Source organism: Oryx dammah, unplaced genomic scaffold, assembly GCF_014754425.2.
Source record: "Oryx dammah isolate SB20612 unplaced genomic scaffold, SCBI_Odam_1.1 HiC_scaffold_26, whole genome shotgun sequence".
Classification (NCBI taxonomy): Eukaryota; Metazoa; Chordata; class Mammalia; order Artiodactyla; family Bovidae; genus Oryx; species Oryx dammah.
The window spans coordinates 82,521,117-82,545,847 of record NW_024070210.1 but is presented as its reverse complement, the minus strand read 5'-3'; the positions used below and the strand labels follow the sequence as shown (position 1 = coordinate 82,545,847).

Genomic DNA, 24,731 nt, shown 5'->3' with positions numbered 1-24,731 from the left:
GGGTCACCTTGCCCACTGCTGGATTCCCTGTGCCATGACAGTGCCTGGCACATATGTGTTGGATGAACAAATGAATTCAGGAAGTCTGTGGCGCCTGCAATGATCAGAATCCTCTACCAGACCATTTCTGGGTTTTTCCAGTTCTGGGATAAATTATTTAAAATGACACAATTCTATGAAAATGTAATCTTGTTATAATAAATATCTTTTACATATGTATTAGTTTAGTTCTTTAATGGCCATGAGTAAATTGTTCTAATTTTTATCAATATTTCTCTTTCTTGGATAGTAAAACTGAAGCTTGGAGAAATGCACTGACTTTCCAAAAGCCATATAAGCTTTGAACAAGAATTTTATGAATTTTGTGTGGAAATTGGATGTGTATGTCTATTGTTACAGAGTGGGAAGAGCCTGGGGTTTGGAGTCAAAAGGTTTATATTTTGTATTTTGTCTTAGTTTGCATTTTAGCATGTTTATCGCAATATTATCACAGACAACAGGGACGTCCTTGGTGGTCCCATGGCTGGGGCTCAGGACTCCTGAGGCAGGGGGCTCAGATTCGATTCCTAGTCAGGGAACTGGATCCCAGGTGCCACAACTGAGCGTTTGCATGCCACAACTAAAAATCCTGCATGTCACACGGAACATCAAAGACTCCACGTGCCACAGCTAAGACCCAGCTCAGCCGAATGAAATAAATGAGCAATTTAAAAAATATTATCACAGACAAGACTTCCCTTTCTAAGCATCAGTGTTCTTATTGTAAATGAGGAAAATAGATTTTAAAAAGTAGAACTTCATTCACAGCACTACCTGTGGTAACATATTTAGCGTTTAGTAGAGTCCAGCATACCGGTTAGGCCCACAGTAAATATGGGTTGACTTACACACACCTATTTCCTCATGCGTAAAGTACTGTGCCCACCTTTTGGGTTGTTATTAAGCTCAAATAAAGTAAGATGTCAAAAGTACTTCATGAACTATAAAAAAGCATAATGCGGTGCCAACTGATTATATTATTGTCCTGTTTCAAAACAGTGGACATCCTGGAACTTTCTAAAAGAAAAATAATTGTGATGAAAATATTCTTTTCATCCTTAGACATTGTTGGAAAAATAATAACATAAATTCAAGGCATTGATGTTACTGAGAATCCTTATTCTGTGAGGTTTCCACAACTTTATGGTTTACTCTTCCGCACAGAATTTTTAAAAGAAGCTTCAAAAAACTCTACTCTGTTACTCCTTTACAATTGTACTAAGTGGACACAGTGTGTTCGCAAGCTCTGTGACTTGCACTTCTCTGCTTGGATCCTTGACTACACTGCCACTAATGTTTCATACTTTATTTGAAAAGAGTTGGAAGTTATCTTTGAGGGACCTGAAAAGGGCTCTTAAGATAACTTTCTCATGAATCCCTAAGTGTAACTTTGTTGATTCTCCGTGAGTCCTCAGTGCTAGGCACCCTTTTCATTTCTTCTTGCTTTCTGTCTGATTAATGCTTCTTGGGGCTTGCCTGGCGGTCCTGTGGTAAGCGTTCACCTACCAATACTTGGGGTGTGGGTTCAATCCCTGGTTGGGGAGCTAAGATCCCACATGCCTCATGGTGAAAGAAAAGCCAAAACATAAAAAGCAGAAACAATATTGTCACAAATTCAGTGAAGACTTTAAAATGGTCCACATAGAAAATCTTTATTAAAAGAAAAAAATGCTTCTGAGCTGCTCAGCAAAGCACACTAGTACTGTCACAGGGTGGGGGTTTTGGTCTGCTCACCCTTCTTGGTTCAAGGTAGATGAAAGCATTTCTTCTGCAAGTTTTCTTCAAAAAGTTGTAGCTCTAGTCATAAAATAGGATATATGAAGCAAGAGTTATTTAGATTCCTTTTTAATTTGAAAAGTTCAAAAAGACACATATATACCTTCAAAGTAAAAATCACACATAATCCAGCAAAATATAAGTAAGATAAAAGGTGACTACGCAGGGACTTCCCTGGTGGTCCAGTGGCTACGACTCATAGCTCTCAGTGCAGAGGGGCCCATGTTTGATCCCTGCTCAGGGAACTAGATGCCACATACTAGGACTAAGCCCCTGTGAAGTCAAATAAAAATCATAAATAAATACTTTTTTAAAGTGACTACATATAAACTAAGGAGTTATATCATAACTGTTATTTCAGAATAACATTTCCGTTTTTGTGAAGGATTAGCCCATTGTGAGTAACTCTGAACTAGAGACCGGCAAGTGAATTGATAAATCCTAGGGTGGGCTGGTGAAAGTGAAAGAGGAGAGTGAAAAAGTTGGCTTAAAGCTCAACATTCAGAAAACTGAGATCATGGCATCTGGTCCCATCACTTCATGGGAAATAGATGGGGAAACAGTGGAAACAGTGTCAGACTTTCTTTTTGGGGGCTCCAAAAATCACTGCAGATGGTGATTGCAGCCATGAAATTAAAAGACGCTTGCTCCTTGGAAGGAAAGTTATGACCAACCTAGACAGCATATTCAAAAGCAGAGACATTACGTTGCCAACAAAGGTCCGTCTAGTCAAGGCTATGGTTTTTCCAATGGTCATGTATAGATGTGAAAGTTGGACTGTGAAGAAAGCTGAGCGCTGAAGAATTGATGCTTTTGAACTGTGGTGTTGGAGAAGACTCTTGAGAGTCCCTTGGACTGCAAGGAGATCCAGCCAGTCCATTCTAAAGGAGATCAGTCCTGGGTGTTCATTGGAAGGACTGATGCTGAAGCTGAAACTCCAATACTTTGGCCACCTCATGTGAGGAGTTGACTCATTGGAAAAGACTCTGATGCTGGGAGGGATTGGGGGCAGGAGGAGAAGGGGACAACAGAGAATGAGATGACTGGATGGCATCACTGACTCAATGGACATGAGTTTGAGTGAACTCCAGGAGTTGGTGATGGACAGGGAGGCCTGGTGTGCTGCAATTCATGGGGTCTCAAAGAGTCAGACACGACTGAGCGACTGAACTGAACTGAACTGAACTGAGGGTGGGCTGCTGTCCATGGGGTTGCAAAGAGTCAGACACGACTGAAGCAACTTAGCATGCATGCATGCATTGGAGAAGGAAATGACAACCCATTCCAGTATTTTTGCCTAGTGAATCCCAGGGACGGAGGAGCCTGGTTGGCTGCCGTCTATGGGGTTGCAGAGTTGGGCACGACTGAAGCGACTTAGCAGCAGTAGCAGCACCAGCAAGCTTTACCATGGGTTTCCCTGTTGGTTCAGACAGTAAAGAATCTGTCTGCAATGCGAGAGACCTGGGTTCAATCCCTGGGTTGGGAAGATCCCCTGGAGATCTTCACTCCTGGAGAATCTCAATGGACAGAGGAGCCTGGCAGGCTACAGTCCATGGGGTCGAAAAGAGTCAGACACGACTGAGCGACTAAGCACAGCTTTACCCCCCTCCTTTTTTTTTTTTTAACATTTGGCTGCATCGAGTCTTGGTTGCAGCACTCGGGATTTTCATTGTGTTATGCAGAATCTTTCATTGTGGTACTTAATTCTCTAGTTGTGGCACATGGGTTTAGTTGCTTAATGGCATATGGGATCTTAGTTCTCTGACTAGGGATCAAACCCATGTCTCCTGCAGTACAAGGCAGATTCTTAACCACTGGACCACCAGGGAGGTCCTAGCTTTACACCTCTTTTTCTCAGAGTAATATATGTATTTTTATTAATACTTAACACATTAGGATACTTTTAATACTGGCAAGTCAAAGTTTTAATTTTATTTTAAAATGATTCATCAACAGGGCAGTTGTTACTTTAAAATTTTAAGAGGAGCGTTAACTAGTGAGGTGATCCTTGACTCACCTGCTTCCACTTGTTGATCAGTGAACGATGTAGGAAGAGGAGCTTGGAAAGCAATGAACATACTTGGGTCACTGGTTGAGACCATGAGACATCTCTGTTTGGTGACTGAACATTTGCTGAGCACAGAATTACCTGATATTGACTGGCAGTGTTGTAAGAGCATCAGAGGAGAACATTTTGATCACGTGTATTCAGTAGCAGATTTCATAATTACTCTAATTTAGAAGTAATAGTGAATATAAATGATATTTGGAGATGTTTGTAACCCCTGTAATGTGATCCAGCTTTACACTTTTTCATTTTCTGGATTATATTCCCTCCTACAGGCTTGATAATGAGTCTCCCACAGCCTGGATCTGCATCGTGTCTCCTGCCACACTCAACCACACCGTTTATGGCCCTGGAGTGACCAACACTCTCTGCCTCTGGGCCTGTCTCCAAGTTTCTACCTCTGGCCACACTGATGTCTGTCCGAAAAGAAGTGCCATGGCTTCTTTTTCTCGTTTCTCTGGAGCTCTCCCCTCTCTCCTCCTTGATTCAATGCTGATGGTAATTTAATTTCTCAAGCACATTCCCTAAGGATTCCCTGAGGGAATGGCTAAGAGGTTGAAACCTAGGCCAGTTATTCTGAGCTGACACATGCTAATAGAAGAAATAAATCACCTACTAGCATTCAAAAATATATAGGTAGATAAGCAAGGAGGAGAAGAAATACAAGCCACCTTTTTTTTTTTTTTTAAACATACCTTTTGTCCCAGATAACTCCAGGAGTAGATTAAATGGTATATTAAAAGGCAGTTAAATATCATGCCTGCTCTCACAGAATTAATGTTTCAGAGTGCATTCCACACTGAATTTATTATGCCTGCCTGCAGGGCTGGATGGCATGTGGACATAGTTGCACACTGTGGAAACAGTAGCTTGGTTTATGATACCTCAAGTCCTGAGCGCACGTTAGAATCTGACAGTAAGGCCCATGACTCTATGGGAGCTGATTTATCCTGAACCATTTAAAGTCAGCAGATCCTTTTTACTATCTAAATTCTGCCCTTTCTCTCACTGGCTGGTGGCTGTCTCTTTAATAAAAATAGAAAAGGGCTACCTTGTGACAATGATGAATGTTCCCTTTTGAACACAGTTCAGCCACCTTTAGAGTTTAAGGTCAAGGTCATTTTATATCTTGCTGATGTCTAGTCATTGCCACCCAGCTAGATGGGACTGGAAGTTACCAGAGCACAGTTTCCTTAACTAATCGTTCATTGCCCGGGATAGTCAGTCCAGGAAAGACCAAACAAAATGTGTTTCTTCTATATGGCTTTCTAAGTCCTCATCTTATACATATTGGCCCCCTTTGTGAGGTCCCTACTACTCAAGCACTATAAAGAAAAATTGAGTTTTACTAATTGTAACTCCATATTAACTCTCCTGTGTTAGTTATCTCTTGCTGTGTAACAAATTACTCTGAAACACAGTGACCTGAAAATAATAATCAGCATTTATTTTCCCACCGTGGCTCAGCAGGTAAAGAATCTGTCTGCAATGCAGGAGACACAGGAGATGCAGGTTCAATCCCTGGGCCAGGAAGATCCCCTGGAGAAAGAAATGGCAACCCACTCCAGTATTCTTGCCTGGGAAATCCCATGGACAGAGGAGCCTGGTGGGCTACAGTCCAAAGGGTTGCAAAGAGTTGGACATGGCTAAGCAGCTAAGCACACACGCATTTTCCCAGTGTTTTTGTGGGTCAGGAATTGACGAGCAGTGCAATTGGGTGGTTCTGACTCAAGGGCTCTTGTGAAGTGGCAGTCAAGATGTGAGCTGAGGGACTTTCCTGGTGGCCCAGTAGCTAAGACTCCATGCTATTAATGCAAAAGACCTGGGTTCGATCTCTGGCCAGAGAACTAGATCCACACGCCACTACTAAGAGTTCACATGCCACAGGTAAAGATCCTGCATGCTGCCACTAAGACCCGGCATAGCCAAATAGGCAAAATAATTAAAAGAAAAAGATGTGATTTGAGTCGTCCTGCTACCGTGTAAAGGCTTGACTTGGGCTAGAAGATCTTTCAAGATGGCTTACACACGTGCCTACTAAGTTGGTGCTGGCTGTTGGTAGGGGGCCTCAGTTCCTCCTGGATGAGCGGCTGTAGGCCTGCTTGAGTGTCTTTACAGTATGGCAGCTGGCTTTCCCAGATGATCCAAGAAAGCACAAAGTGAAAGCCCCAGTGCATTTCATGGCCTAGCCTCAGAAGTCATACTTCATCATTTCTGTGATATCTCATTGCTTACACAGACTAGTCTCATTCAGTGCAGTGGTGAAAAATTTGCCTGCTGATGAAGGAGACACAGGAGATTTGGGTTCAATCCCTGGGTCAGGAAGATCCCCTGGAGGAGGAAATGGCAATCCACTCCAGTATTCTTGCCTGGAAAACTCCATGGACAGAGGAGCCTGTGGGCTGTAGTCTGTGGGGTCACAAAGAGTTGGACACGATTGAGTGACTGAGCACATTCACTCTGTGCAAGGGAACTACAGAAAGGCATGGATACCAGTTGGCCAGAATTACTGGAGGCAATCTTTAGAAGTGTTATTTCAAACAAAGAACCAAAGGTGCTATTGAAATCTGTAGGTTCCACTGGTATTATATTATATGTAGACCACTAAGGAAGACCCAATATTATATGTAGTACTGTTAAAAGAAGGATTCATTTTCAAACATCTGATTTGATGTTTGTTATGAAACAAAACCGTCCAGAAAATTCAAGGTTAGAGTCCACTTTTGATCACGCTTTCCAAACAGGATTTTCCTCTGCCATGATGAAGCCATATGGGCACTGTCAGTTTTCTTTTCTTCCCCAGTGTTTGCATTGGGGAAAGTTAAACAAACAAATCAAAACTGAACCTCCTTTCACAAAGTTACCATTTCATGGATTGCCATCCTGGAGTGCAGGCAAGTTTCTTTTGTCAGCTGCTGCTTTGAAAGCCAAAGCCAAGATTGCCTGGCACGAAGCTTTGCGTGTTGGCAAGCCAACCCCAATGAATTGGAAGTGCGTTCAAGGCTAAAAGAATAAGACTAGAAGTGTTGTAGATATCTTTTATAGTCTCATGGTTGGAGGGAATTTGCGAGGCTCTCCAGGCTTAACTTCCATTGTATGCAGGTATATGTTCTGAAATTCTAAAGATACGTAGAGGATCACCCTGCCTTTGTTTTAATATCAAGTGAGAAAAAGCTTACTACCACTCCCTTTGATTGTCAAAGGTTTGCCGTTTGCTGCTTAAGCCACATTTTATCTCTGTGTATCTTCTGACCATGGACCTTCCCTTTCCACCCCCTAGAGAAAAACCAAATGTGAAATTTCATCAGATATTTGAAAACCCACTCTCATGTGAGTCGTCTTAGTCTTCCAGGTTAAATAATCCATGTTTTTTTTTTTTTTGCCTCCAAATCCCTTGCCATCTTAGTTTCAAAGTCCATCTGAAAATGTGGCGTCCATTCATTTGCAACAAAGTATTTTTGAATGCTGTCTGTGGGCAAGGCACTGTGCCAGTCCAGATGTCTGAAAAGGACAGAGTCAAGAGCGCTGTTTCTTCCCATTAATTTAGATGTTATGTTTCTGTTGATGTCACCAAAGATTACATTAGCTTTTCTTGTAGCCATGTCGAACTATTGGATTATTTTGGGCTGTGATCAACGAAAACGATCAGTTTTTGTTGAAGGGAACTCTTCTCAGTTCTCGTCTTCCCAAGCCTGTACTCATGTAATCAAGGTTTTGAATCTAAATGAAAGACTTCACGTTTATCTCTATCCAGTTATATCTCATTGGTCCAGCTCATCGTTCCAGTCCACTGAAGTCGTTCTGATATTTGCTGACTCTTAGATCTTGATTTCACTGTTTTAGCATTTCTCGCAGCTTTGCGTATTCATCAACGTTTCTTCTCTCTTTGCAGCCAAGTCACTCCTAGTGATGCGAGGAGAACAGGGCCAGTGACAGTCATTTGGCAGGTCACTGGACCCCTCCCTGCCCCCTTCCATCAGCTCTATGAGAACAGATTTTCAGCCAACTATGAGTTGCCCAAATTATACTGTCATCTGGTCTGCATTTCTCCATCTTGTCCACAAGAATTTCCTGAGAGACTGCCAAATGCCTTGATTAATCAATACATGCTGAGTCTCTGACATTCACAGTTGTTGGTCCTAGTGACCTGCTTCTTTCTCCAGAGGAGGAAAGGGAATGGGGCAAGCTGAGAACTGTTCTGTCCTCTGCTCGAGCTCCCTAACCACCAGACTCCTGGGTCAAGCTAGGGAACAGCCAAGTTCATGAAGATGTATCTGTTGACTGACCCCTTGACCTTATCCTTTAGGACCAAAGCATACCTTGTCACTTTAAAGTATTATAACTTTGAGTAGAACCCATATCTCATCTTTTCTGATCAGTTGTTCTTTCTAGCTATCTTGGGCTCACTTCACTCTCCCCTTTCCCAGGTGGCGTTAGTGATAAAGACCCCATCTGCCAGTGCAGGAGATGTACGAGACTTGGGTTCAATCCCTGGGTCAGGAAGATCCTCTAGAGGAGGGCATAGCAACCCATGCCAGTATTCTCGCCTGGAGAATCCCCCTGGACAGAGGAGCTTGGAGGGCTACAGTCCATAGGGTCGCACAGAATTGGACATGACTGAAGTCACTTAGCATGCACACACCTTACTTTGATCCTCAGGTTCATAGGCTTTTATAGTTCAAATCACCAAATATTTAGAGTATCTGGTATAAGTTCCTGTACAAGTTATGTCCATGCCATGTCAATACTTTTTAATGCACCATGCGCAACTACCCAAACCACAGTCTACAACAAGCCTCCCTGGTCAGCTCTGCTCCACCTCAAGAAGTCCTGCAGACTCACACCTATCTCCACCATCCAAGGTATCCAGCCTTACATGTTAGGACCTATGATTTCTCCATTCTTTTCAGCCTCATGTTCTGACAAGCACGTTCTCTTTGGGTCTTAGATTTGGTAACTAGGTTTAGACAGTCTACTCTGATTCAGAACTTTTTCCCCACCAAGATATGACTTCCACTGGATCAAGCACTGTGGGCTTCCCTTGTGGCTCAGCTGGTAAGGCACCCACCCTCAGTGCAGGAGACCTGGGTTCGATCCCTGGGTTGGGAAGATCCCCTGGAGAAGGGAAAGGCTACCCACTCCAGTATTCGGCGTGGAGAATTCCATGGACTGTATAGTCCGTGGTCGCAAAGAGTTGGACCCGACTGAGCGACTTTCACTACACTTCACTTCAAGCACTGTAGTTAGGATGCATATCACCCTGCCTCTACCCTGGAACCTCCATCACAGAACCTTCCCTTCACCTGTCAGAAAGATTAGAAAGGCAGTGGGTGGAAAAATAGATGAAAAGACTGGGTCCCAGTTCCCAGTCCAGTGCAAGTAATCCAGTACAGTTCATTGCCTGGTAATTTTAGATAAAGCACACTTTGGCAGGGAGGAGGGCACTGATTTGTAGTAATGAGTCCCAACCATCATTCTTGGTGATATTAATGAAAAAGGCACACACCATCAAGGGCTTTCCTGGTGGCTCAGCTGGTAAAGAACCTGCTTTCCAATTCAGGAGATGCAAGATGCTGTGAGTTTGATTTCTGGGTCAAGAAGATCCCCTAGAGAGGGAAATGGCAACCTGCTCCAGTATTCTTGCCTAGAAAATTCCATGGATAGAGGAGCCTAGCAGGCTACAGTCCATGGAGTCCCAAAGACTTGGACAAGACTGAGCACATATGTACACACACACACACACACCATCAAGTTTCACAATTCAAGGTAACTGTGTTACTCAGAGCCTGTCTCTTGGTTTGCAGGACCTTTAAATTGTGAGCAACATACTCAAAAATGTTGCCCTAATTTTCTCATGGAGAATATAGAGCTTTGGTGTTTTTTCTGGGACACACTCATTGTCTTAGAGTCATAGTCTCATCTGGACATTTTCCCTTCTAAAGCTTAAGCTGATAACTGTCTAGGTGAGAAATTCCTAACCCATATTTTCTCCAGCTTGGGGAGATGTACATTGTTTCTTTTTATTTCTTTATATTAGAGTTTTTGTTTTTCTTAATTTTATTGAGATATAATCGATATGTATATATGGCAGAAAGCGAGGAGGAACTAAAGAGCCTCTTGATAAAGGTGAAAGAAGAGAGTGAAAAAGCTGGCTTAAAACTCAACGTTGAAAAAACTAATATCATGGCATCTGGTCCCATCAGTTCATGACAAATAGATGGGGAAACAGTGGAAACTATGGCAGATTTTATTTTCTTCAGCTCCAAAATCACTGTGGATGGTGACTACCGCCATGAAATTAAAAGATGCTTGCTCCTTGGAAGAAAAGCTATGACCAACCTAGACAGCATATTAGAAAGCAGAGACATTACTTTGTCAGCAAAGGTCCATATAGTCAGAGCTATGGTTTTCCCAGTAGTCATGTAAGAAGGCTGAGCACTGAAGAATTGATGCTTTTGAACTGTGGTGTTGGAGAAGACTCTTGAGAGTAACTTGGGTTGCAAGGAGATCAAACCAGTCAATCCTAAAGAAATCAGTCCTGAATATTCTTTGGAAGGACTGATGCTGAAGCTGAAGCTCCAGTAATACTCGCCACCTGATGCGAAGAACTGACTCATTGGAAAAGATCCTGATGCTGGGAAAGATTGAAGGCAGGAGGAGAAGGGGACAACAGATGATGAGATATTGGATGACATCATTGACTCAATGGACATGAGTTTGAGCAAACTCCAGGAGATAGTGAAGGACAGGGAAGCCTGGCGTTCTGCAGTCCATGGGGTCACAAAGAGTCAGACACCACTGAGCAACTGAACAACAATTGAAAAATAACATTTTATTTTTAATGTGCCCAGTGTAATGCTTTGATATATGTATGTATTGTAAAATGATCACAATAAGTTAACATCCATCACCTACTTAAAATTTTTTCCTTGTGATGATAACTTTCAAGATATACTCTTAGAAACTTTCAAATATAAAATATAATATTATTAATTATATTCATTGTGCTGTACATTACATCCCTAGAATTTGTAACTTGGGGATAACTTATAATCTTATAACTGGAAGTTTGTACTTTTTGACCATTTTCACAAGTTTCCCCCACCCCCTACCCCCTCCTCTGACAATCACCAATCTACTCTCTGTTTTGATGAGTTCAGTACTTTTTAGATCCCACATATAAATATATAATATGTATACTGTATATATATATATCCCACATATAAGTATATAATATAGTATTTGTCTTTCTTTGTCTGATTTATTTCATTTATCATAAAGCCCTCAAGGGCCATCCCTGTTATCTCAAATGGCACAATTTTCTTCTTTTTATGGCTGAATAGTAGTCCCCTTTATACATATACTGCATTTTCTTTGTCAGTTCATTCATCAATAGATACTTAGATTATGCCCATGTTTTGACTATTGTAAATAGTGCTGCCATGAATAGGGGGGTACAGATATCTCTTCAAGATAGTGACTTCATTTCCTTTGGAGTTATTCCCAGGAGTGGAATTGCTGGATCATATGGTACTTCTGGTTTTAATTTTTTGAAGAACCGCTATTACTGTTTTCCTTAGTTGCTGTACCAACCTACATTCCCAGCAACAGTTCATAAGAGTTCCCTTTCCATCACATCTTGACCAACACTTGTTATCTCTTGTCTTTTGGATGATGCTCATTCTAACAAGTCTGAGGCTAGAATGTGGGTTTGATTTGCATTCTCCTGGTGACCAGTGATATTGAACATATTTTAATGTATTAAAACCTATTGGCCACTGGTATGTCTTCTTTGGAAAAATGTCTTTTCAGTTCCCTGGCCCACTTTTTTTTTTTTTTTACTTTACAATTCTGTATTGGTTTTGCCATACATTGACATGAATCTGGTGTCTGGGTTTTTTTGCTGTTGAGTTACATGAGTTCTTTATAGATTTTGGATATTAACTTTGCAAATATCTTCTCCCATTCCATAGATTCTCTTTTCATTTTGTTGTTGGTTTTCTCTGCTATGCAGAAGCTTTTTAGTTTGATATAGGCCCAATAGTTTATTTTTGCTTTTGTTGTCTTTACTTTTGGTGTCAAATCTAAAAAATCATCACCAACATTGATATTAAGGAGTTTCCTCCTTATTTATTTATTTTTTAGGAGTGAGATATACACTGTTTCTGCCTAAGAAGTCATAGAATCCCTATTTGTAAACGCTGCCTAAGTAGCCAGCTACTGATTTCCCATATTCCACGATCTTCCAAAATCTGTGACTTTCAGTTGGAGTAAGAGATAATAACATTACCTCTTTACTTAAAATTTTAATTCCCTACTTAGAAAGTGAATATGGGCATTTTAAACATCAATTTCTATTCCCTAAATGGTAAGTGGAAATGACCGTTTAAAACTCTCCAGTTTAAGTACCATTGGTACTTGTGTGTGGCCCTTACCTGGGTTATTTTTTTTCCCTGTGGGTGAGTGACTCACAACAGAACTCAAGCTCCTGGCTCTCTCCCTAAATGCTAGGAAACTGGAGCTTTCAGCCACTGAAATTCTTTACTAAATGAGCCTGTTTCTACTCATTTTCAAATGTACTAATCTCCTCTAACATTTCACTGTGAAGAAAACAAGGTTTTTATTAATTGAAGCAGGATCTCCCACAGGATGTCCGGTGTGATTGGCTGCATCATTACATAATAGTAATAAACAAATGAGCCCCCTTTGAACTCAGCAGTTCAGGCTCCTCCAGCATCTTGGCTGTGGTTCCACAGTTTGACACTTGTGCCGCAGTTAATTAGGGTGACTGTGAAAGGTAGACAGGGGCAGAGAAAAGGCAGGATTTAAAAGCTGTTCCTGCTACCTTTTGGGGAGTTTCAAGTCCTTTCTACATTATAAAGCTAAATGATAGATTTATGCTTTATTTTCTCCCTGGCCTCCCTCCTTGGCTTCAGATTTAATGAGCCCAAAGGAAAGGGGGATCATTATTTAAAATCTGGGTGACGTGCATTTAAATTTAAGGTTTGTATTTGCCCAGACTTTTTATTCCTGCAACCCAAGATACCTACATATAAATCAAACTTCATCAGTTACACTGTCGCCATTCATCTCTCCTGTTGGGAAAAGCTTAGTTTAATAGGTTATTTCCCAAAACTTGCTTTGTTGCTTTCTTATCTGGGTTGTATATAGAATCAGCTGGAGAAGGGAGGAGACTGGAAAAATGCTTTGGTCACTTTACATGAGTTTTAAAATAGCGGCAAATAAGAGAAGGTCTATTCACAGTGCTTATTGGCAGTCCCATGGGGGGTAGGTGCTGAAGCTTCCTGTGACAACAGAGGAGTCCAGAAAGCAGGGCCCAGGATGAAACTGATGCAGGGAAGGGGGTCTGAATTCCCTTCCTGGAGAATTCTGAAGGGTATTTCTTCCTTCTCCTCCAACTTTTCTGCCCCTCTTCTACTTAAACCCTGGGAACAGAGGCCTGATGGGGAGAAGCTGGACCAGGGAAGCAGGGTCAGAGCAGATATGCTGGAGACACTCGCTACTCCCCAAGCCCCCTAGTACGAGGTCTTATCGTGCTTTTTTATTCTTCAATATTTATTTTATTTATTTGTTGGGCTGTGCCAGGTCTTGGTTGCACCATTTGGGATCCTCATTCTTCGCTGGAGCATGTGGGACCTTTAGTCACAGCATGGGAACTCTTAGTTGCGGTCTGTGGGATCTAGTTTCCTGACCAGGGATTAAACTCCGACCTTCTGCATTGGGAGCATGGAGTCTTAGCCACTGGACCACCAGGGAAGTCTCATCACGCTTTAAGAGGTCGTGTCCTTTATCTGTCAGACCTCCCTTCTCTGGTCCCACAGGGGCAGAAGCCTCTGGTAGAGTTGCTCCAAATTCATCCTTCATCCCTCAAATGTTTGTTCCACTTTCTGGATCTCTCTCAAATGCTCTTCTCTTTCCCTCCCCTGGAAGCAGCCGTTCTTACCTCCTGCCCCGATTGCTGCAATGGCTTGGAAATGGCCTCCCACCACACATCCCACTGCTTCCTATTGGCTTGCCCTGACCCACCTTCTGAGCTGCAGCCAGAGCTGTCTTTCCAGAAGGCACCGTCAATCTCAGGCTCCTCTGGTTAGACCTGGAGGGACTGCATTTTCGTCGCCTTTAGGATGACATCTCCACTCCCCAAGAAGTCTGTGAGGCAGCTTGCCACCTGGCTTGTTCATCTGTTCTTCTCCAGTTGCCCTGCCCCGCTCTACTCCAGCTACACTGGACTGGACGTGCACTCTCGTGCCTCTAAACCTGATGTCTCAAGCTCCTCTAATCTCAGTCGAGACAGCCTTCCTTTACCCACACCCTTAATCAGGTGTTCCCTCTGAGATATTGTTTCACATTTAAGTTTCCCCTCCAAGAAAACTTATTAAATTCTTGGAAAGGCCTAGAAGCGCCAAAATGTTTCCCATGATTTCCAGAGACTTCCGGGGCTTACTTTTTCATGCTTCTCTCTGCCACTTCACTTCTACATCCTCATGTGCTGCCTTGGTTTCTGTCTTCATTATCAAGCTCCCAAATCCATTTTCCACAGAAGTCCACATGCTATGAGCTTACTTTCATGAATTGAGTACCTTTACTGAAGATTGGGATGATTATGAGAGGTAACTTTAACAAGTGATTGGTCCTAAGTCCTTTCACTGGCTCAACGCTCATTTTACTCCCTTTTTCTTATTCCCCATTACACAAAGTTCAACTCTAAGAGAAATAATAATAATGGCAGTGATCTAAAAGAAACTATTTCTGTCTCACCTTGAAGAAGTTGGAGTGTGGCGGGCAGTTTTATTGTCCTCAGGATGAGTCTTTCTTTCATTTTATTTCTTCACCATCCAAAATGATTGCTGCAAGCCCAGCCATTACGTGTGCATTCCAACCATCAAGAAGGTCATGCATTCTCCCTTGAGACTATTTCCCAGAAGTTGTACAGACCACTTCTGCCTCTACCCTATTGGCCAGAACTTAGTCATATGGCCACACCTTGTTACAAAGTAGGTTGGGAAATGTTGTCTTTCTCTAGGAATACATGTGCCCAGTTAAAACCTAGAGGTTCTATTACTACGGAAGAAAAGGAAAATAAATATCGAGGGACATCCTGAAGACTCTGTTCAACCTATAACAGTAAATACCTGTCCCCTATTCATGACTTGCCTAGTTTGACATGTGATCAGGTTCCCTCTGAGCCTCACATCTGACCCATGAACTTGTTTGGATCTATTTCCCGAACACCTACAGCTCTGCTTCCAAAGAGGGCACTGCACCTTTTTTCTACATCTCATAAACCAGGGGTCACCATCCTCTGGGATCTAATTCCTGATGATCTGAAGTGGAGCTGACGTAATACTAATAATAAAGTGCACAATAAATGTAATGCACTTGAATCATCCTGAAACCATACCTCCTCCCAATCCTGGTCCATGGAAAAATTGTCTTCCACAAAACTAGTCCCTGGTTCCAAAAAGGTTGGGGACTGCTCTTAAAACCGTGTAACTTCTCTGTGGCCTGCCTTGCTCAGACCCCCTGTGGTTGTCATGTGTCTGTATTAGTGCGGTTCCCTTCGGTTGCACACATAGGCCTGGTCTGCACACATACTTAACAGTTGTGGTCGACTCAGGTAACAATTTTGGATTTACCAGGTGTCAGAATGCAACAGCAGATTCACCAGTCAACAGCCATGGTGAACAGTAAAAGAATGGTCAGAAAAAAAAAAAAAAAGAATGGTCAGGAGTGTTCTTGGTATGGCTCCCTCATAGCTGCAGGTCTATGGACATACACGCGTGCCTGGTTTCAAAGGCTGAGAAGCTACCCACCAACTTCTTCTGATAGCTCCCTTCTGGAGAAGCAAGGCACAGGTGATATTATCTACTAAACAGCACTCCTATGAATACATTTAGCTGGATATGTATTCAACTTATGCTGAACACATCTGCATCCAATGTATCTGTGGGAGACTGCCCTTTTAGGGGAGGAAAGCAGGAAATTCAAAATCTGGTTATGTCCCTCCCCATGTTCTCCACTACACTGGTCTTGCTCACTCTTGTATCCTTCCTCCGTGTTTCACCTGGAGCCTAAAATAGGTTTTCAATAAATATTTGTTTAATGAACAGATGAAAGAACACCATATGCTAAATGATGAGATGCAAAGATAATTGAAACATGGTCTTTATCCTCAGAGTTCAAAATCTAGTAGGGGAAGCCAAACATAAGCAATCATATGCTTAAAAAAATATGTAGCCCAGTAGCCCAGAGGAGATGCCTGAGCTGGATTTTGTCATATGAATAGGAGCTTGCTAGGCCTGTGGAGGTAGAGATGGAGGACTTGCAAGTAGAGAAACCAACCTGTACAAGGGTCTAAAGGCACAGAACAGCCTTTCTGTGCTTAGGCAATAAGTATAAGAGGTCCTCTGACTTAAACACCTTATAGTTTTAAAGTGGTTTTTTTTTTTTTTAATTAAACTTCCTTTTTATTTCCTAGAAGTGGTACTGTTGACTTATCAAAAATCAGAGCTTTGATTTAGAATGGTGATTTGCATCCGAACATTATGGAACAGGATCTCATAATCTGTTAGAGTTCTATCCACTCCCCACCTGGGGGCACCAGTAAAACGGAAAATCTTGCTGTCTTTCTACATGTGGAGTATTTGCAGCCCTGTGAGTGCTGTATTTCAATAATCTCAATATAAATGTCTTAAAAAAACCCCATTGATAACCACAGTTAGAAAATAGCAACAGCTGCTGATATTTATGTGGTAAAGTCCTAGGTGCTATTCTAAGCATTTTAATAGTATTGACTCTTTTAATTTTCATAATAACCTTCTAAGGTAGGTGCTAGTATTAATATCATCCCTATTTCATAGATGAGGAAACCGAATCACTGAGATTTAGTGACTGGCTCAAGGTCACTCAAGTGACTGAGTTAGAATTTTTAAACTCTTACACAGTTCAAAAGTTTTACAGTGTGTTTAGAGTCATCTGGCTGTTTCTTTCACTATTTCACTTTTTGAGTTTTCCTGCCAGGCAAAGAAGTTTTTATGAAGAAAATCAGAAAGAACTTGCTGGGTTTTGGATGACCCCTTGGGCCCTGACATCTTGGGAGCATTCTCTGGCCTCTCTCCAGCATGGCTTCCTTCTCTGGCCTCTCCCTCTGTGGTTGATCCCTGCCTCTTCCCCGCCCGCCCCAATGCCAGCTGCCATGAACATGAAACATGAATACTCTAGCCCTCTGCATGGGAAGGTTCAGAACTAATCACTAGAGCAAGCATGCAGAGGTATCAAAAAATCAGATCCATGGAACAGTTTCTAGAATGTTCTTATAGGAGTTCTTGCCTCCCTCTGAGACTGTGAATGTGTTTAATCCCCTCTGTTTCATCCCTTGAAAGCAGACTATACCACTCTCACCTCTTTAATGGCCTTTCTTGCTCACCCAAACAGCTCTGAGGTGGAAAACTGGGTCTTCAATGTGCCATTCTGAGGCCATCTAGCTCACTGATCTTCATTCCTCCCTTTGACCTGGCCCTTGTCCCTTTGTATTACCTCAGTCAGGTAATTGTTTTATTTAAAATTTTGTATTTAGTTATTTATTTGTGCCAGGTCTTAGTTGTGGCACACAGGATTTTTTATTTGTAGCATGCAAATTCTTAGTTGTGGCATCAGGGCTCTAGTTCTCTAATCGAACCCAGGCCCCCTGCATTGAAAGCGGAAGTCTTGGCCACTGGACCACCAGGAGAGTCCCAGATGTTGCCTTTTGCAACATAGTCTATATTCTAAGGCTAGGAGCAAGGATGCTCTGCCCAGACATGCCTGGGTCCAAACCCTGGCTCAGACATACTATGTCACCTTAGGCAAGTCCCCCAGACTTTATTCCTCAATTTCCTAATGTATGAAATGGGGGCGATAAAACCTACCTGGCAGTGTTGTCATGAGGATCCAAGTAAGATGGTCCCAGGTGTCCGTCATGTCCAACTCTTTGCAACCCCTTGTACTGCAGCATGCCAGGCTTCCCTGTCCTTCACTGTCTCTGGGAGTTTGCTCAAACTCTTGTCCAACGAGTCAGCAATGCCATTCAACCATCTCTAAAGTTGGTCCCTTGTACTGAGTAACAGCAGCTGTCAGAGGCTGTCCCTCAGTGTCAGAGTCCAGACTCGAGGGTCCCACAGTGGGTGGGAATCCCAGCTTGCCTACTGACTGACCAGTGGCCAGTGACTTTGTGACTTCTCCTCCTCTGAAACACGCCCATAATAGTAGTATCCACCTTATCGGAGGGTTGTAAAGATTTCATGCTGTAACACGGTGAAGTACATGGTAGGCTCCAGGGGATCTTCCCGACCCAGGGATCGAACCCGGGTCTCCCACATTGCAGGCAGACGCTTTACTGTCTGAGCCAGCAGGGAAGCCCTATTGGGTGTTCAATAAATACTAACTAATCTTGTCTGTCATTCATTATCATCATTGCCACCAGCTAGAGTTAACCCATTCTGGATGAATTATCTGTAGTATCTGTGAAAGCCTTATCTGAGTAGAGACCCTTCCCAACACAGTTCAGACTGTATCTGTGTCTTTCTCCTGCTCTCCCTCAAACTTCCCAATTAGAAGCTCCCAGCTGAAGATTTCTTTGCCTTTTTTTTTTTTTTTTTTAAGCATACAGAAGCTTGGCTACCCTAAGCAGACAAACTAGGGTTTTTCTGCCCCAAGGAGTTTTCCTTCATTTCAAGATGAATGTTCCAGAATATTCATCTCTCTCTTTCTCTCTCAGTGCATCTTTGGAAATCCCACTCACTGACCTGCTTGGGACTGGAATCTTGATGTTAAAGGTTGATTTCGCAGGAGGTTGGCTGTGTGTTATTCTCATAAAGCACATATCATCTTAATTGAAACTGTGTGAGTGGTAAACTTTGCATTCTAAATTTAGAAAAACAGCTTTGAGAGGAAATGTAACCTTTGAAACTGTGGAGGAGGCAGTGTGAGTTGTTTTATGTAACTCTGGTGGGAAGAATACCTGGGTTGTGTAGAATGACTGCTGTTACTGGTGAGGTCTTTTTGAATAGAACGTTTTTCGGCTTTGTTTTGGTTTATTTTTATTTTATTTTTGGTTTTTCTGATATTACCTGATCTTTTTGCCATTTTTTATTGACCATATGCAGCTTTGTGAATCTTAACCTGTTTCACCTCTTTCAGTATTATTATTATTAGCTTTAGTAATAGAAATAGCCTCAGCACTAATGCCTGACATGCTCATGTCATTGTAAGTAGGTGGTCTCACCCTGTGCCCCAAGCCCTGCACACAGAAGACAGACATGGAGCATTCCCTTCCCATTGCCACTGCTCCTGGAGGGCAGGGGAGTGGTGTCAGGGACTCCACCCTCTCTTTTGGTAGGTTGTGGAAAGTGAGGGACTTTCGGCCTTGAGTAGGCTAAATGGGGCCAGCAAAATCCCCATGCACATGCATGGCTGCAGGCAAACAGATGGGGAAACAATGGAAACAGTGACATATCTTATTTTCTTGGGCTCCAAAATCACTGCAGATGGTGACTGCAGCCATGAAATTAAAAAAAGCTTCTCCTTGGAAGAAAAGCTATGACCAACCTAGACAGCATATTAAAAAGCAGAGGCATTACTTTGCCAACAAAGGTCCATCTAGTCAAAGCTATGGTTTTTCCAGTAGTCATGTATGGATATGAGAGTTGGACTATAAAGAAAGATGAACAGTGAAGAATTTATGCTTTTGAACTGTGGTGTTGAAGATTTGAGTGTCTCTTGGACTGCAAGGAGATCAAACCAGTCAATCCTAAAGGAAGTCAATCCTGAATATTCACTGGAAGGACTGATGCTGAAACTGAAGCTCCAATATTTTGGCCACCTGATATGAAGAACTGACTCATTGGAAGAGACCCTGATGCTGGGAAAGATTGAAGGCAGGAGGAGAAGGGGACAACAGAGGACAAGATGGTTGGATGGCATCACCGACTCAACTGACATGAGTTTGAGCAAGCTCTAGGAGTTTGAGATGGACAGGGACGCCTGGAATGTTGCAAACAGTCGGACATGACTGAGTGACTGAACTGACTGACAGATAATTCATCCAGAATAGGTTAACTTCAACTGGTGGTGATGATGAACAACTGAACAACAAGAAGACGGACGCACAGAAATGTGCAGGTTGCCATCAGTGGAGGGCACTCAACAGAAAGCAATGAGCCCAGTGCAGCCTCACTGAGACATTCTTCCTTATCAGCCCGGGTCATCCCACAGGAGTTCTATTGGAGCTTCTAGGGCTGGGGTCTTTGTGCTAGTTTTCAAAGATTCCCAGGTGGCTCAGATGTGCATCCAGGCTGAGACACCCCAGCGAGGGCCCTGTGGTGATGGACCTTGCTGGGCAGTCTCTTAATGCTGGGTTTTCCTTCCCATGTGGTTCGATGGTCAGACTCACCCACTGACCCCTCTGACTTCCTCCAGGGTCAGGCTTTGCTCACTCCTGGAATCCCAGTGCCCCAGAGGCAGGGGTGATCATGGTTCATAGACTCTTGTTCCCTTACCGAGATGTTCTGCCCTATTTGTACACCAAGGACAGCATCGCAGTGCATGTTGGCAGCTTTATTCTTGTTCGTGACCGAAGAGTTCTCCATGGCTTCATGCAGCCGGTCTGCTCCTGTGATATTTTCCTCTTGCTCCCCTTCGGTGGCCCTCTTCATCCTGCTGTCTGCCTGCCGGGGGTTCTGTTTGGATTGTGTCCTCCTGGTTTCCCGTTGGGTTCACCCAGGGGAAAGCTCAACGCGAGAGAGGAAGGAGGGAGGAGAGTGAGCCTGGGGAATTCATCCCCTGGCCTCTTCTTACTTTTTAGGTGCTTTTTCCACATGACCATTTCCTTTCAGGTTTCTGCAGCCTCTCCCTTCCCTTGTCCCACCGCCCCCCTTCTTCACTCTTACTTACTCGTCCTAAGTTACCACACTATGTGAGTGATTTTCAAAGTGTCATTGCTGGACCAGCAAAATCAGCATCATCTGGAAACTTAGAATTGTGGACTCCCAGGCCAGCCCCATACCTAGTGATTCAGACCCTCCGGGGATGGGGTCCAGCAGTGCGTGTTTTAACAAATCCTCCGGGTGATTTTGGTGCACACTAAAGTTTGAGGACCACTGCACTAAACCTTCTTCTTTTGCCTAACCCACACCTTTGCTGATAATCCCTTTATTAAACCCTCCTCAGACTGTCATAGTTTAAACCTGCCATCTGTTTCCTCTAGGAACTCTGCCTCTTGTACCTGTTGACACAGATTTAAGAGGTTTGCTGTCCTACACAGTTGTGATCTTTGTGTATAGATCTCTGCACATGTATATGAGCTTATAAGGAGAGTAAATTTCTTGAATAGCATTCTCCTTTAAAGGGAAAGTGTATTTTAAATTTTGATAGATAGTGACACATTTTGTTCTCCAAAAAGATTGTCCCAATTTTATATGCTCTAGACTGAGCTTCCCTGGTGGCTCGGACGGTAAAGATTCTGCCTGCAAGGCAGGACACCCGAGTTCAGTCCCTGGGTTGGAAAGATCCCTTGAGAAGGAAATGGCAACCCATTCCAGTATTCTTGCTTGGGAAATTCCATGAACAGAGGAGCCTGGCAGGCTACAGTTCCTGGGGTCACAAAGAGTTGGACATGATTGAGCAACTAACACAAACTAGTCTCTAGTTATTCCACATTGTGATACCTCTTCCAGTGAGTATTAATTGACCAGATAGTAGCAATGTGTCAGGGATATACTTCTCAGACTTGGGCACACACAGATCACCAGGGATCTTGTTAAATGAAGATTTTGATTTGGGAGGTCTTTGGTGGAACCTGAGAGTCTGCATTTTTAACAAGTTCCCAGGCAATACTGATCTGTGCTGGTCCTGAATAATGAGAAGTTAGAGAGTACGCATAAAGAAATAGCTAAGAAATGGGCTTTGGGTTCAGATCTCTATTCAACTACTTACTCTGACTTTTGCCAAGTTTTTTAATCTCCTTGAGCCTCAGTTTGTTATCAGTAAAATGGGAATTAGATCATAGGTTTTATGATGATCAAATAAGGTAACACGTGTATATGAAGTACTTAGCAAAGGCTTGACACATCACTGACATTCCACCAATGGAAGCTCAGATGCTCCTTTGCTCCCCCATTCCTGATAGTTATTTGCCCCATTCTCTGTCTGTTGCTGATACTCAGCTGCCCTTGGCTCCCTTCAGACAGCTTTCAGTGTCCCAAACTGGCAGCTTCTACAGAAAGTCCTGCTTGTCTTCAAGATCCCTGGGTCCAAAAGAATAGCTGGGACCCAAAAGTACTATTGTGCATCTTTCGAGGGGAGCTTGTGGCAGAGTTGCCAAACCCTCTGCTGAGCAGTTGTTCCACCAGTTTAAGAAACACTGGAGACATTCACTTTTAGAAAAGTGAGCCTTAGGAAACACCAGCTGCCCCAGCAGTCCCCCAGGCAGACATCTAATTCATCTTTTTCTTCAGAATGGTCTAAATCCCAATGAAAACGTTTTCCCCTTTAGGAAAGTCTCTAATCTTTCTTTTCTTTAGGATGAACCTGAGGGAACCTTCAGTGGCATCCTCCTATTTGGAGCAACAGATAGACTTTCTCCCAGAGGTATCTAAACTCATTTCTAGGGAACTTGGCCATGCCCAAACTTGGCTGCAGAAATCACTTATAGCGCATGAAAATACAGCTGCAAATTGGTCCCTAAAATAGCACAGTTCACCAAGGTAAACATGCAAATCATTTGTCATACAGATCCTGGTTTGGAAACATTTCTAGAACCTCAGCATGAGCTCACAGCATCAGGGGGCCCACCAGAGCCAGCTGCCCAACCGGCTTGCCTCATTCTTCTGTGGAATATGGAGTGGAGCAAGAGGGTGAACAGGCAGCCAGGAGAGCTGTGAGCACGTGTGGAAACAGCATCTGAAGTTGCCAGAAGAGTCCAGAGGTGGAGGAAGTGGATGTGCCGCACCTCAAGCCCTGGGTCTTGAATTCATTTCCCCCATACTGCCCGCAGCTCTTGCGCCGGGAGGATAAAAAGGCATGTGGATGGGAAGAGACATTTGAAAGTTCCAGGAGTACAATTAGGAGTATGGAGGCCACATTGGGAGCCTCACACGGCATATTACAGAAGTGGAAATAAAAATTGCCACTTCCTTTACTTCTTGAGCAACTCTTATCTGTGGGTCCTCAGCACCTTCAGTTTTTGCCCCCTTAGCTGGGTCGGCTCTTCTCTACCTGTCTCATCTTCCATTGTTGTTCCCCAGTCTTCATCACTCGCCCACATCTCCCTCCCAATCTGCTGCCCTGGTCAAGAGCTGAATGTCCCTCCAGAAGCCCGCCGTTAGCATCTCTAAAACTGCTCTCATCATCTGCGGCACCAAACCTGCTCCTCTTTCTATGTTTCCCACTCCCGAGGAAGGCATCATTTGAAGACAGTGTTGTGCAGCTTTAAAAAATGATTACAAACAGTCCTTCTGCTTGCCTCCAAATTGGTCCCTGGATCAGGTGCCGGGCAGTAGAGCTGTGTGTCCAGATCAAATTGTTCTGGTCCCTGAGAAAGAAGGCTTACACTCCCAGCCTGCTTTGAGGGCTGTTGTAAGAAACAGCCCCATGAAACTGTTAGCTGGCTTTGTGCAGCAAAGATATTCATTACGTTCCACAGCAGCCCCCTAATGTGGACCCAAGGGAGAGGTTTCCCTCAGGTTTAACTGAATAGCATTAGCCATCTTTGTACTGAGCAATCAACCTGCTCTTATCCCATGTCATATTACTGCTCCCAGCAGACAGTTCAGAGCTAACCTCTAGCAGGGACAGGAGAAGGCACAATATGTGTTGTGTGCTAACTCCGCTCCTGGCTTTGTTATGTCATCTACTTATTTTAATTTATATGATCTTATATTATAACATGTATTTATTTAAGCCCCCTTTGAGATTCAATATGAAATGGGAAAGAAACCCTCCTTGGTGGCTCAGATGGTAAAGAATGTGCCTGTCATGCAGGTGACCTGGGTTTGATCCCTAGGTCAGGAAGATCCTCTGGAGAAGGGAATGGCTACCTACTCCAGTATTCTTGCCTGGAGAATTCCATGGATAGAGGATCCTGGTGGGCTACAGCCCATGGGGTTACAAAGAGTCGGACACTTCTGAGTGACTAATGATTTCCTCATATTTTTATAAATGAATGTGTATGTACAGTGTCTTTAGAGAGAGATTTATCAAGTAGAAAGATGTGGCAGATAGAGATGCAGTGGAGGACATAATTTGGTGGTTTCTACTCAAACAACATGCTGCTGCTGCTGCTAAGTTGCTTCAGGCGTGTCCGACTCTGTGCGACCCCAGAGACGGCGGCCCATCAGGCTCCTCCGTCCCTTGGACTCTCCAGGCAAGAGCACTGGAGTGCGTTGCCATTTCCTTCTCCAACGCATGAAAGTGAAAAGTGAAAGGGAAGTCGCTCAGTCGTGTCTGGCTCCTACCGACCCCAAGGACTGCAGCCCACCAGGCTCCTCCGTCCATGGGATTTTCCAGGCAAGAGTACTGGAGTGGGGAGCCAGTGCCTTCTCCACAAACAATATACTAAGTAGTAACAAAATCAAAATAGCAGCACTCTTGGTAACCTGTTATAAAGTAGTGCAGCATTATGAGGAGAGATGTAAATCTTGAACTTCAGCTAGAAGGAATGTCAATTACAGGTAGCAACTAAAAATTCAGCTCCCTTTTATGTGGCTTACGGCACACATGCTCACTCTAATTGTGTAACATGTAACAGAAATATCGGGGGCCGTTTTCTGATAATGGGAGGTCCCTGGCAACC

General features: G+C 43.3%; 1 protein-coding gene across 1 annotated transcript in view; it reads left to right on the top strand.

Annotated features, from left to right (window-relative positions):
* LOC120853518 (thrombospondin type-1 domain-containing protein 4) overlaps positions 1-24,731 on the top strand; it is a 631,548-nt gene that overhangs the window by 294,402 nt on the left and 312,415 nt on the right. The gene's annotated exons all lie outside the window — the stretch shown is intronic.